The sequence below is a fragment of the Portunus trituberculatus genome, unplaced genomic scaffold (genome assembly GCF_017591435.1).
Source record: "Portunus trituberculatus isolate SZX2019 unplaced genomic scaffold, ASM1759143v1 PGA_scaffold_215__1_contigs__length_65541, whole genome shotgun sequence".
Lineage (NCBI taxonomy): Eukaryota > Metazoa > Arthropoda > Malacostraca > Decapoda > Portunidae > Portunus > Portunus trituberculatus.
Genome location: NW_025541383.1, coordinates 41,996 through 55,000, shown reverse-complemented (window position 1 = coordinate 55,000; position 13,005 = coordinate 41,996). Strand labels below are relative to the sequence as shown.

At 51.7% G+C, this 13,005-nt stretch overlaps 1 long non-coding RNA gene across 1 annotated transcript; it reads left to right on the top strand.

The window, feature by feature from the left end:
• The first annotated feature begins 1,027 nt into the window (after nucleotides 1-1,027).
• Nucleotides 1,028-3,656, top strand: LOC123500400. Its single transcript, XR_006673306.1, has 2 exons — nucleotides 1,028-1,133; nucleotides 3,469-3,656. It is a non-coding gene; the product is annotated as an uncharacterized LOC123500400 (long non-coding RNA).
• Nucleotides 3,657-13,005: the final 9,349 nt, after the last annotated feature.

Here is a 13,005-nt window from a genome sequence, read left to right as displayed (position 1 = left end):
ATCGGGCTTCAACTGAATAGTCACTCTATATATGCTAACTATCTATCCCCTAACTCTTTATGGCTACATTAAATTCTCTGACTATTTAACTTCTAAAGTGAAGAACATTCTGTCCCTCTTATCATTTCGCGAGAATCTCCATGTTTGGAGATTTCAATATTCACCACCAGCTTTGGCTTTCTTCTCCTGTCATTGCTCATCCCGGTGAAATAGCCTTCAACTTTGGTATTTTCCATGATGTAGAGCAACTGGATCAACACCATACTCGTATTCCTGACTGTCTTGGAGTTACATCCAAATTTTTTTGGGTTTTCCTTACCGGTTCCCTCCTACTTTCTCTATTCTCACTTTCATTCCAAAGCTGGATGTTGCCTTTATGTGCGCAACGACATTTATTTATACTTGCTCTTTTGCCCACGCTCTTGAATCTTCAAAGTTTTCCACCATCTGGCTTCGATTTAACAGTCACTCTCAAACTGAATTAATTTGTGCTGTTTATCTATCCCCTAACTCTTCTGACTATGTTGTTGAAATGAAGACAATTGTGAGTATTGAGTGGTAGGGAAAAAAAAGTTGAGCAAGGTATTTTATTCTCTAGCGTTTCGGTCACAAGACCATCTTCAGAGAGAAGATGATCTTGTGACCGAAACGTTAGAGAATAAAATACCTTGTCTCAGCTTGTGTTTTCCTACCACTCAATATTCTTCTGACTATAGCAAATTCTTCGACTACTTAGCTTTCAAAGTGAGTGGAGCACATTCTGTCCCTCTACCCTTTTGCTGAGATTTCCATTCTTGGAGATTTCAATGTTCACCACCAGCTTTGGCTTTTCTTTCCCTTCACTGACCATCCTGGTGAACCAGCCTTCAACTTTGCCATCCTTCATGACCTAGAGCAACTGGTGCAACACCCTACTCGTATTCCTGACCTTCTTGGAGACACGCCCAACGTTTTTTATCTTTTCCTCACCTCTAATCCTTCTGCTTATGCTGTCACCCTTTCATCTCCGTTGGGCTCCTCCGATCAGAATCTAATTTCTAGATTGTGTCCTATTTCTCCAATCTCTCCACAGGATCCCCCAAAGCGAAGGTGCCTCTGGCGTGTTACCTCTGCCAACTGGGGGACCTGAGAAGGTATTATGCTAATTTTCCCTGGAATGATTACTGCTTCCGTGTCAGAGACTCATCTCTTTGTGCTGAACGCATAACAGAGGTGTTAGTATCTGGCATGGAGGCGTCCATTCCTCATTCTTTTCTCAACCTAAACCTTCTAAACCTTGGTTTAACTCAGCCTGTTCTCGTGCTATACATGATAGAGAGGTTGCCCACAAAAGGTACTTGAGCCTTCCATCTCCTGAATCTCATGCACTATATATCTCTGCTGGAATCAAGCCAAGTTTGTTCTTCAACTTGCCAAACACTCCTTCTTAAGTAGAAAATGTCAAAATCTTTCAAACTCAAACTCCCATTGAGACTTCTAGCCTCTAGCCAAAAACATCTCAAATAATTTCACTTCTTATCTTCCCCTCCTTTATTTCATCCTGATGGCACCACTGCCATCTTTTCTGTCTCTAAAGATAAACTCTTCTTTCAAACCTTTCCTCACAACTCCACCTTGGATGATACTGGGCTTGTCCCTTCCTCTCCTTCTCCCTCTGACTATTTCATGTCTACAATGTTTTCCATGCCTTCGCTGGCCTAAACCCTCGGAAGGCTTATGGTCCTGATGGGGTCTATGGTTCTCAAAAATTGTGCTTCCGTGCTTGCACCTTGCTTGCTCAAACTCTTCCAACTTTGCCTATCGACTTCTATCTTTCCTTCCTGCTGGAAGTTCGTCTACATTCAGCCTGTTCCTAAAAAGGGTGACTGTTCTAACCCCTCAAACTACCGTCCTATAGCTTTAATCTCTTGCTTGTCTAAAGTTTTTGAATCTATCCTGAATAGGACGATTCCAAAACTTCTGTCACTTCACAATCTTCTGTCTGATCGCCAGTATGGCTTCCGTCAAGGTCGCTCTACTGGTGATCTTCTGGCTTTCCTTACTGAGTCTTGGTCATCCTTTTTAGAGATTTCGGTGAAACTTTTGCTGTTGCGTTAGACATATCAAAAGCTTTTGATAGAGTCTGGCATAAAGCTTTGATTTCAAAACTGCCCTCCTACGGCTTCTATCCTTCTCTCTGCAACTTTATCTCAAGTTTCCTTTCCGACCGCTCTATTGCTGCTGTGGTAGACGGCTACTGTTCTTCTCCTAAACCTATTAATAGTGGTGTTCCTCAGGGTTCTGTCCTGTCACCCACTCTCTTTCTATTATTCATTAATGACCTTCTTAACCAAACTTCTTGCCCTATCCACTCCTACGCTGATGATACCACCCTACATCTTTCCACGTTCTTTCAGAGACGTCCAACCCTTCAGGAAGTCAACAGATCACGCAGGGACGCCACGGAACACCTGCCTTCCGATCTTTCTAAGATTTCCGATTGGGGCGGAGAAAATCTAGTAGTTTTCAATACCTCAAAAACTCAATTCCTCCATCTATCAACTCGACACAACCTTCCGGACAACTATCCGCTCATCTTCAATGACACTCAACTGTCTCTCTCTTCCACTATGAATATCCTCGGTCTGTCCTTTGCTCATAATCTTAAATGGAAACTTCACATCTCATCTCTTGCTAAAACAGCTCCTATGAAGTTGGTGTTCTGAGGCGTCTCCGCCAGTTTTTCTCGCCCCTCCAACTGCTTACTCTGTATAAGGGCCTTATCCCTGTATGGAGTACTCTTCGCATGTTTGGGGGGGTTCCAGTCACACAGCTTTGCTTGATAGGGTGGAATCGAAAGCTCTTCGTCTCATCAACTCCCCTCCTCTGACTAACTGTCTTCAATCTTTTTCTTACCGCCGGAATGTTGCATTTCTTTATATCTTTTATTGCTATCTTCATGCTCACTGTTCTACTGATCTTGCTAACTGCATGCCTCCCCCTCCTCCTGCGGCCTCGCTGCACAAGGCTTTCTTCTTCCTCTTATCCCAATTCTGTCCAAATCTCTAAAGCAAGAGTTAAGCAGTACTCTCAATCAGTCATCCTTTTCATTGGTAAACTCTGAAACTCCCTCCCTGCATCTGTATTTCCGAATTCCTACGACTTGTCTTCTTTTAAGAGGGAAGTATCAAGACATTTGCTTCCCAATTTTGGCTGACGCTTTTTACACTCTTAGAGAGCCACCACTCAAGTGATTTTTTTTTTTAATCTCCTCTTTTATTTTTGCCCCTGGCCGGTTTCTCTTCCCTGCGTAAAAAAAAAAAAAAAAAAATATATATATATATATATATATATATATATATATATATATATATATATATATCTTTCTGCTTATGCTGTTAGCCTGTCTTTTCCGTTGGGAGTCCTCCGATTACGACCTCATTCATATACGCGTATGTATATATTACTATTCATCCAATTCCTCCACAGGATCCCTTAAAGCAGAGGAACCTCTACGCGCTTAGCCACTGCCAGTAGGGGGATCTGAAGAAGTGTTTCGCTAAATTTACCTTGAATGATTACACCGTGTAACAAAGCTTTTGTCCTTGAGTTGAAACTGTTATTTCTTATCTGCTTATGTCTAGAAAACATGAAAATATATTTATATTCATTTCTAATTTTGCTTTTGTGTCCAGGATAATGACATTTTTTAAATTTACCCATTTTCATAGGGACAAAGTGGCAAATTTTAAGTTTGACTTCAACAAAATAGATGCAAAACGACATATAATGCAATAATATTTTTTTTATTATAGAATTACACCAGTGAAACAATAGACACATTAGAAATAAGTAGTTCGTCTAGATTTACGCTTATATTGTAGATTACTTTCACAAATCAGCCCCCAAATGTAGTCCCTCCATCATGTTGTCATTATAAGACCCTTGGTAGCGGCGTTCAAAGTCCAATATATCCTGGTGGAAGCACTCACCCTGCTCCTCGGAGTACGCTCCCATGTTTTCCTTAACTTTATGAAGATGGGCGTCAAGGATATGGACTTTAAGAGACATCCTGCAACCCATCTTGCCGTAGTTTGTCACCAAGTTCTCAACAAGCTCCACATAATTTTCGGCCTTATGATTCCCCAAAAAGCCAAGAACTACTGCGAGAAAACAGTCCCATGCTGCTATCTCTGTCATTGAGAGATTTTTTGGGGGAAACTCCTTGTACTCCATGACCTTTTTCATTTGTCGACCAATAAAGACACCGGCTTCAACTTTCCCTACAGACAACTTGGGGAAGAAATCTTAGAGGTACTTGGAATCTGGGGACTCCTTATCTAGAGCTCTGACGAATTGTTTCATAAGCCGCAGTTTTAAGTGGAGTGGAAGAAACAGTACTTTTCTGGGCTCCCATTTGACGTTGTTCTTCCCCACACTAAATTCGGTTCGCTGTGGCCAGTCCCGCTTGAGGTAGTGTGCCATAGTAGCTCTGCTGTCGCAAAGGCAAAGATAACAAGGATACTTGGTAAAGCCACTTTGGAGACCTATCAGGAAAGCCACCATTTTGAAGTCTCCTATAACCTCCCAACGGTACTCTTCATATTTCAAGGCATCTAACAACATCTTGACACTCTTGTATTCATCTTTGAGCTGGATAGAGTGAGCGAGGGGGAGAAATGGGTACATATTCCCGTTATGAAGCAGCACTGCTTTGAGGTGGTAATTCGATGACTTGATATCAATATCGGTTTTTTGGCTCTACCATTGCTATTTTTTCGCCGAATTCAATAATAGTTATACACAAGGTGTATGTTTATGGTGTACGTCTTCAGTGTTAATTTGGTAGTTTTTTTGCAATAAATATTTTTTCGGCGATAAGAAAATAATTAAAAATACCATTATAAAATCAAAACTAATAACAGTGTGGCAATTTCCTCTTAACCACATATAATACACATAACAACAAATAAATGTTAGCATCGGCATACACATAACCTATGTTATAACAATTTCATTACACGCCAAATTGTTACCTTTTTTTTTTCATCAAAAATTTGAGTTTATAAGCCTGTTGTAAATTTATTTGAGTGAGTTCATGCATTATCATGCTAGCATTTGTTAAGATGAGGTTGTTGATCATTTTGCTGCAAAAATTTTGAAATTGACCAATTACTGAAAAAGTTATTCAACAGTATATGCTGAAAAACTGAAAGTCGAGAAAAACGCATTTTTCTGTGAACATCTTCAAAACCCCCACATAACTCGCTTCCTCACTCGGGGCAACGGTTTCCTAGCAGGTGGGCTTTAAGATAGGAGGTACCCTAAAAAGTATCCCCTTTAGCCCATAAATTCCCGTGAAAAGCCCACATGGTATAAAAAAAAAAAAATAACTCACTCCAATATGTACCAAACTCAGATATGTACTTACATAATCCCTTGACAACTGCTTGGAGGCTGGTAGTGGCTGTTTAGATAGTTTCAGGCCATGTTACATCATGGCCTTACACGTGGCATTGTCACAATTTGGGAACCCAACACGTGTAAAATACGATCAACATGTAGGCTGCACGCACGCGCGCACTCCCTAAGGCTGTATCGATTGGTACTGAGGGAGTAGCGTCTTCCTCACCCTCACTGCCTGATACTAAACTATCGTACATCACGCAAAAAAAAATAAAACAGCTCAAAAAAGGAAATAAATACAAGCAAAACAAAGAAGAAAAAGGGGCGTATGCACGCTTGGGTATTTAAAGGGCCGGCCCTTTAAACCCGCCATTACCAGGTAAGCAGTGCGTTATGCGCCTGGCAACTTCGGCCATGGCTTCCCTCTCCAGAGACGAACCCAAGTACCAAGTTTCCAATTTTTCAATTTTTATGACCAAATTAACGAATTACTACCTCAATTGAGGCTTCTGCACGAGCTGTTGATAAAGAGCTGCGACTCTGTGAGTTTAAGGGTAATTCCAGTTGCCTCAAACAGATCGGTCACATTGTGGCAAAAGCAAAGCTCATCTTGACGAGTGAAAAAGCTTGAAAAGTGGTGGTGACGTTTTCCTTGACCTGATGTGTGTACACCTTGCTGCTGCTGCTGCTGCTGCTGCTGCTGCTGCTGCTGCTGCTGCTGCTGCTGCTGCTGCTGCTGCTGCTGCTGCTGCTGCTGCTGCTGCTGCTGCTGCTGCTGCTGCTGCTGCTGCTGCTGCTGCTGCTGCTGCTGCTGCTGCTGCTGCTGCTGCTGCTGCTGCTGCTGCTGCTGCTGCTGCTGCTGCTGCTGCTGCTGCTGCTGCTGCTGCTGCTGCTGCTGCTGCTGCTGCTGCTGCTGCTGCTGCTGCTGCTGCTGCTGCTGCTGCTGCTGCTGCTGCTGCTGCTGCTGCTGCTGCTGCTGCTGCTGCTGCTGCTGCTGCTGCTGCTGCTGCTGCTGCTGCTGCTGCTGCTGCTGCTGCTGCTGCTGCTGCTGCTGCTGCTGCTGCTGCTGCTGCTGCTGCTGCTGCTGCTGCTGCTGCTGCTGCTGCTGCTGCTGCTGCTGCTGCTGCTGCTGCTGCTGCTGCTGCTGCTGCTGCTGCTGCTGCTGCTGCTGCTGCTGCTGCTGCTGCTGCTGCTGCTGCTGCTGCTGCTGCTGCTGCTGCTGCTGCTGCTGCTGCTGCTGCTGCTGCTGCTGCTGCTGCTGCTGCTGCTGCTGCTGCTGCTGCTGCTGCTGCTGCTGCTGCTGCTGCTGCTGCTGCTGCTGCTGCTGCTGCTGCTGCTGCTGCTGCTGCTGCTGCTGCTGCTGCTGCTGCTGCTGCTGCTGCTGCTGCTGCTGCTGCTGCTGCTGCTGCTGCTGCTGCTGCTGCTGCTGCTGCTGCTGCTGCTGCTGCTGCTGCTGCTGCTGCTGCTGCTGCTGCTGCTGCTGCTGCTGCTGCTGCTGCTGCTGCTGCTGCTGCTGCTGCTGCTGCTGCTGCTGCTGCTGCTGCTGCTGCTGCTGCTGCTGCTGCTGCTGCTGCTGCTGCTGCTGCTGCTGCTGCTGCTGCTGCTGCTGCTGCTGCTGCTGCTGCTGCTGCTGCTGCTGCTGCTGCTGCTGCTGCTGCTGCTGCTGCTGCTGCTGCTGCTGCTGCTGCTGCTGCTGCTGCTGCTGCTGCTGCTGCTGCTGCTGCTGCTGCTGCTGCTGCTGCTGCTGCTGCTGCTGCTGCTGCTGCTGCTGCTGCTGCTGCTGCTGCTGCTGCTGCTGCTGCTGCTGCTGCTGCTGCTGCTGCTGCTGCTGCTGCTGCTGCTGCTGCTGCTGCTGCTGCTGCTGCTGCTGCTGCTGCTGCTGCTGCTGCTGCTGCTGCTGCTGCTGCTGCTGCTGCTGCTGCTGCTGCTGCTGCTGCTGCTGCTGCTGCTGCTGCTGCTGCTGCTGCTGCTGCTGCTGCTGCTGCTGCTGCTGCTGCTGCTGCTGCTGCTGCTGCTGCTGCTGCTGCTGCTGCTGCTGCTGCTGCTGCTGCTGCTGCTGCTGCTGCTGCTGCTGCTGCTGCTGCTGCTGCTGCTGCTGCTGCTGCTGCTGCTGCTGCTGCTGCTGCTGCTGCTGCTGCTGCTGCTGCTGCTGCTGCTGCTGCTGCTGCTGCTGCTGCTGCTGCTGCTGCTGCTGCTGCTGCTGCTGCTGCTGCTGCTGCTGCTGCTGCTGCTGCTGCTGCTGCTGCTGCTGCTGCTGCTGCTGCTGCTGCTGCTGCTGCTGCTGCTGCTGCTGCTGCTGCTGCTGCTGCTGCTGCTGCTGCTGCTGCTGCTGCTGCTGCTGCTGCTGCTGCTGCTGCTGCTGCTGCTGCTGCTGCTGCTGCTGCTGCTGCTGCTGCTGCTGCTGCTGCTGCTGCTGCTGCTGCTGCTGCTGCTGCTGCTGCTGCTGCTGCTGCTGCTGCTGCTGCTGCTGCTGCTGCTGCTGCTGCTGCTGCTGCTGCTGCTGCTGCTGCTGCTGCTGCTGCTGCTGCTGCTGCTGCTGCTGCTGCTGCTGCTGCTGCTGCTGCTGCTGCTGCTGCTGCTGCTGCTGCTGCTGCTGCTGCTGCTGCTGCTGCTGCTGCTGCTGCTGCTGCTGCTGCTGCTGCTGCTGCTGCTGCTGCTGCTGCTGCTGCTGCTGCTGCTGCTGCTGCTGTTGCTGCTGCTGCTGCTGCTGCTGCTGCTGCTGCTGCTGCTGCTGCTGCTGCTGCTGCTGCTGCTGCTGCTGCTGCTGCTGCTGCTGCTGCTGCTGCTGCTGCTGCTGCTGCTGCTGCTGCTGCTGCTGCTGCTGCTGCTGCTGCTGCTGCTGCTGCTGCTGCTGCTGCTGCTGCTGCTGCTGCTGCTGCTGCTGCTGCTGCTGCTGCTGCTGCTGCTGCTGCTGCTGCTGCTGCTGCTGCTGCTGCTGCTGCTGCTGCTGCTGCTGCTGCTGCTGCTGCTGCTGCTGCTGGTGCTGCTGCTGCTGCTGCTGCTGCTGCTGCTGCTGCTGCTGCTGCTGCTGCTGCTGCTGCTGCTGCTGCTGCTGCTGCTGCTGCTGCTGCTGCTGCTGCTGCTGCTGCTGCTGCTGCTGCTGCTGCTGCTGCTGCTGCTGCTGCTGCTGCTGCTGCTGCTGCTGCTGCTGCTGCTGCTGCTGCTGCTGCTGCTGCTGCTGCTGCTGCTGCTGCTGCTGCTGCTGCTGCTGCTGCTGCTGCTGCTGCTGCTGCTGCTGCTGCTGCTGCTGCTGCTGCTGCTGCTGCTGCTGCTGCTGCTGCTGCTGCTGCTGCTGCTGCTGCTGCTGCTGCTGCTGCTGCTGCTGCTGCTGCTGCTGCTGCTGCTGCTGCTGCTGCTGCTGCTGCTGCTGCTGCTGCTGCTGCTGCTGCTGCTGCTGCTGCTGCTGCTGCTGCTGCTGCTGCTGCTGCTGCTGCTGCTGCTGCTGCTGCTGCTGCTGCTGCTGCTGCTGCTGCTGCTGCTGCTGCTGCTGCTGCTGCTGCTGCTGCTGCTGCTGCTGCTGCTGCTGCTGCTGCTGCTGCTGCTGCTGCTGCTGCTGCTGCTGCTGCTGCTGCTGCTGCTGCTGCTGCTGCTGCTGCTGCTGCTGCTGCTGCTGCTGCTGCTGCTGCTGCTGCTGCTGCTGCTGCTGCTGCTGCTGCTGCTGCTGCTGCTGCTGCTGCTGCTGCTGCTGCTGCTGCTGCTGCTGCTGCTGCTGCTGCTGCTGGCTGCTGCTGCTGCTGCTGCTGCTGCTGCTGCTGCTGCTGCTGCTGCTGCTGCTGCTGCTGCTGCTGCTGCTGCTGCTGCTGCTGCTGCTGCTGCTGCTGCTGCTGCTGCTGCTGCTGCTGCTGCTGCTGCTGCTGCTGCTGCTGCTGCTGCTGCTGCTGCTGCTGCTGCTGCTGCTGCTGCTGCTGCTGCTGCTGCTGCTGCTGCTGCTGCTGCTGCTGCTGCTGCTGCTGCTGCTGCTGCTGCTGCTGCTGCTGCTGCTGCTGCTGCTGCTGCTGCTGCTGCTGCTGCTGCTGCTGCTGCTGCTGCTGCTGCTGCTGCTGCTGCTGCTGCTGCTGCTGCTGCTGCTGCTGCTGCTGCTGCTGCTGCTGCTGCTGCTGCTGCTGCTGCTGCTGCTGCTGCTGCTGCTGCTGCTGCTGCTGCTGCTGCTGCTGCTGCTGCTGCTGCTGCTGCTGCTGCTGCTGCTGCTGCTGCTGCTGCTGCTGCTGCTGCTGCTGCTGCTGCTGCTGCTGCTGCTGCTACCACTGCTGCTGCTGCTGCTGCTGCTGCTGCTGCTGCTGCTGCTGCTGCTGCTGCTGCTCCCAATCGTAATCTTGAAGTTTTACGCATTTCAACGCCAACCTGTTTGCAAAAAAAAAAAACATATCTACATAATGGTTGATTTAACAATATTCTAAGTCACGAATAAATTCATGCAGAACAGAACACATGGTGAATATGTTCCGCATTTTTTTCATGTTTTCTACTATAACCAAACCAACATGTGTGACAAATCCTCATCATAAATTATCACATCTGGACAAACGATAATTATTTAATGATTGATGTCATATTTAACTCAATTGGTAACCATTTACCTATTTTAATTTACACCATCATTTAACATTCTAGGGCGGTGGCGTAGTGAATTAGATAATTGAACCTGGAATCCGGCAGACGTACGCGTAGGTTCGAATCCCAACCTGTACCGTCTTAAGACTTTGCCATGAGTCGAATGGTTTAAGTGACCCACATGTCACCATGATACCTAGGTTCTGGGTGGTTACACCAAAGATGCCTCTGGGTGGTGATATGTGCCCTAATATGGGTACTACTATAAATAAAACTGCGTGCGCAACTAATGGGTATAATCTGAACTGCGCCTCCTATACATACTCTTAAAGTATACCTACAGGCGTTGTGGGCCATGTCATAAAACGTAATTATAACTCGAAAAAAAATAAATAGCTGAAAATATTAGTGATATGTCGGAATTTAACTAACAGATAAATATTTAGAATTATTCTGTAGATGATGTTTGTAACATATATGTTCTTGCATATACCGAAATTTACAATATACGTTTTCCTTTCACTTAGTAAATTAAACCAATCCATTTACATAAGTCATATATAGTACTATCAGCTAACGAACAGTTAATTAAGCAACGTACAAATTACATAAATTTATACGTAAAATGGTCTCTTACTTACGGAACAAGCTTTAAATCTCTTAGAAATAAAATAACCTCTACAATTCAAGCAGGTAAAGACAATTACTATGGATTTTTTTTTATCCAATTTTGTTAATAGTAAGAAAAACTGCGACATAACTGATAATATATTGGGTAAAACTAAGTCACAATTACCGTGAACTTTTTTTTTCTTTTGATGGCAATACTGTTACTAGGAACTCAAATGTAGCTACACATTTTAACGATCGCTTCAGGACTATAGGTAGTTCATTAGCCAACAACACCGAAAGTACACTAAACTTGCTGCTGCTGCTGCTGCTGCTGCTGCTGCTGCTGCTGCTGCTGCTGCTGCTGCTGCTGCTGCTGCTGCTGCTGCTGCTGCTGCTGCTGCTGCTGCTGCTGCTGCTGCTGCTGCTGCTGCTGCTGCTGCTGCTGCTGCTGCTGCTGCTGCTGCTGCTGCTGCTGCTGCTGCTGCTGCTGCTGCTGCTGCTGCTGCTGCTGCTGCTGCTGCTGCTGCTGCTGCTGCTGCTGCTGCTGCTGCTGCTGCTGCTGCTGCTGCTGCTGCTGCTGCTGCTGCTGCTGCTGCTGCTGCTGCTGCTGCTGCTGCTGCTGCTGCTGCTGCTGCTGCTGCTGCTGCTGCTGCTGCTGCTGCTGCTGCTGCTGCTGCTGCTGCTGCTGCTGCTGCTGCTGCTGCTGCTGCTGCTGCTGCTGCTGCTGCTGCTGCTGCTGCTGCTGCTGCTGCTGCTGCTGCTGCTGCTGCTGCTGCTGCTGCTGCTGCTGCTGCTGCTGCTGCTGCTGCTGCTGCTGCTGCTGCTGCTGCTGCTGCTGCTGCTGCTGCTGCTGCTGCTGCTGCTGCTGCTGCTGCTGCTGCTGCTGCTGCTGCTGCTGCTGCTGCTGCTGCTGCTGCTGCTGCTGCTGCTGCTGCTGCTGCTGCTGCTGCTGCTGCTGCTGCTGCTGCTGCTGCTGCTGCTGCTGCTGCTGCTGCTGCTGCTGCTGCTGCTGCTGCTGCTGCTGCTGCTGCTGCTGCTGCTGCTGCTGCTGCTGCTGCTGCTGCTGCTGCTGCTGCTGCTGCTGCTGCTGCTGCTGCTGCTGCTGCTGCTGCTGCTGCTGCTGCTGCTGCTGCTGCTGCTGCTGCTGCTGCTGCTGCTGCTGCTGCTGCTGCTGCTGCTGCTGCTGCTGCTGCTGCTGCTGCTGCTGCTGCTGCTGCTGCTGCTGCTGCTGCTGCTGCTGCTGCTGCTGCTGCTGCTGCTGCTGCTGCTGCTGCTGCTGCTGCTGCTGCTGCTGCTGCTGCTGCTGCTGCTGCTGCTGCTGCTGCTGCTGCTGCTGCTGCTGCTGCTGCTGCTGCTGCTGCTGCTGCTGGTGCTGCTGCTGCTGCTGCTGCTGCTGCTGCTGCTGCTGCTGCTGCTGCTGCTGCTGCTGCTGCTGCTGCTGCTGCTGCTGCTGCTGCTGCTGCTGCTGCTGCTGCTGCTGCTGCTGCTGCTGCTGCTGCTGCTGCTGCTGCTGCTGCTGCTGCTGCTGCTGCTGCTGCTGCTGCTGCTGCTGCTGCTGCTGCTGCTGCTGCTGCTGCTGCTGCTGCTGCTGCTGCTGCTGCTGCTGCTGCTGCTGCTGCTGCTGCTGCTGCTGCTGCTGCTGCTGCTGCTGCTGCTGCTGCTGCTGCTGCTGCTGCTGCTGCTGCTGCTGCTGCTGCTGCTGCTGCTGCTGCTGCTGCTGCTGCTGCTGCTGCTGCTGCTGCTGCTGCTGCTGCTGCTGCTGCTGCTGCTGCTGCTGCTGCTGCTGCTGCTGCTGCTGCTGCTGCTGCTGCTGCTGCTGCTGCTGCTGCTGCTGCTGCTGCTGCTGCTGCTGCTGCTGCTGCTGCTGCTGCTGCTGCTGCTGCTGCTGCTGCTGCTGCTGCTGCTGCTGCTGCTGCTGCTGCTGCTGCTGCTGCTGCTGCTGCTGCTGCTGCTGCTGCTGCTGCTGCTGCTGCTGCTGCTGCTGCTGCTGCTGCTGCTGCTGCTGCTGCTGCTGCTGCTGCTGCTGCTGCTGCTGCTGCTGCTGCTGCTGCTGCTGCTGCTGCTGCTGCTGCTGCTGCTGCTGCTGCTGCTGCTGCTGCTGCTGCTGCTGCTGCTGCTGCTGCTGCTGCTGCTGCTGCTGCTGCTGCTGCTGCTGCTGCTGCTGCTGCTGCTGCTGCTGCTGCTGCTGCTGCTGCTGCTGCTGCTGCTGCTGCTGCTGCTGCTGCTGCTGCTGCTGCTGCTGCTGCTGCTGCTGCTGCTGCTGCTGCTGCTGCTGCTGCTGCTGCTGCTGCTGCTGCTGCTGCTGCTGCTGCTGCTGCTGCTGCTGCTGCTGCTGCTGCTGCTGCTGCTGCTGCTGCTGCTGCTGCTGCTGCTGCTGCTGCTGCTGCTGCTGCTGCTGCTGCTGCTGCTGCTGCTGCTGCTGCTGCTGCTGCTGCTGCTGCTGCTGCTGCTGCTGCT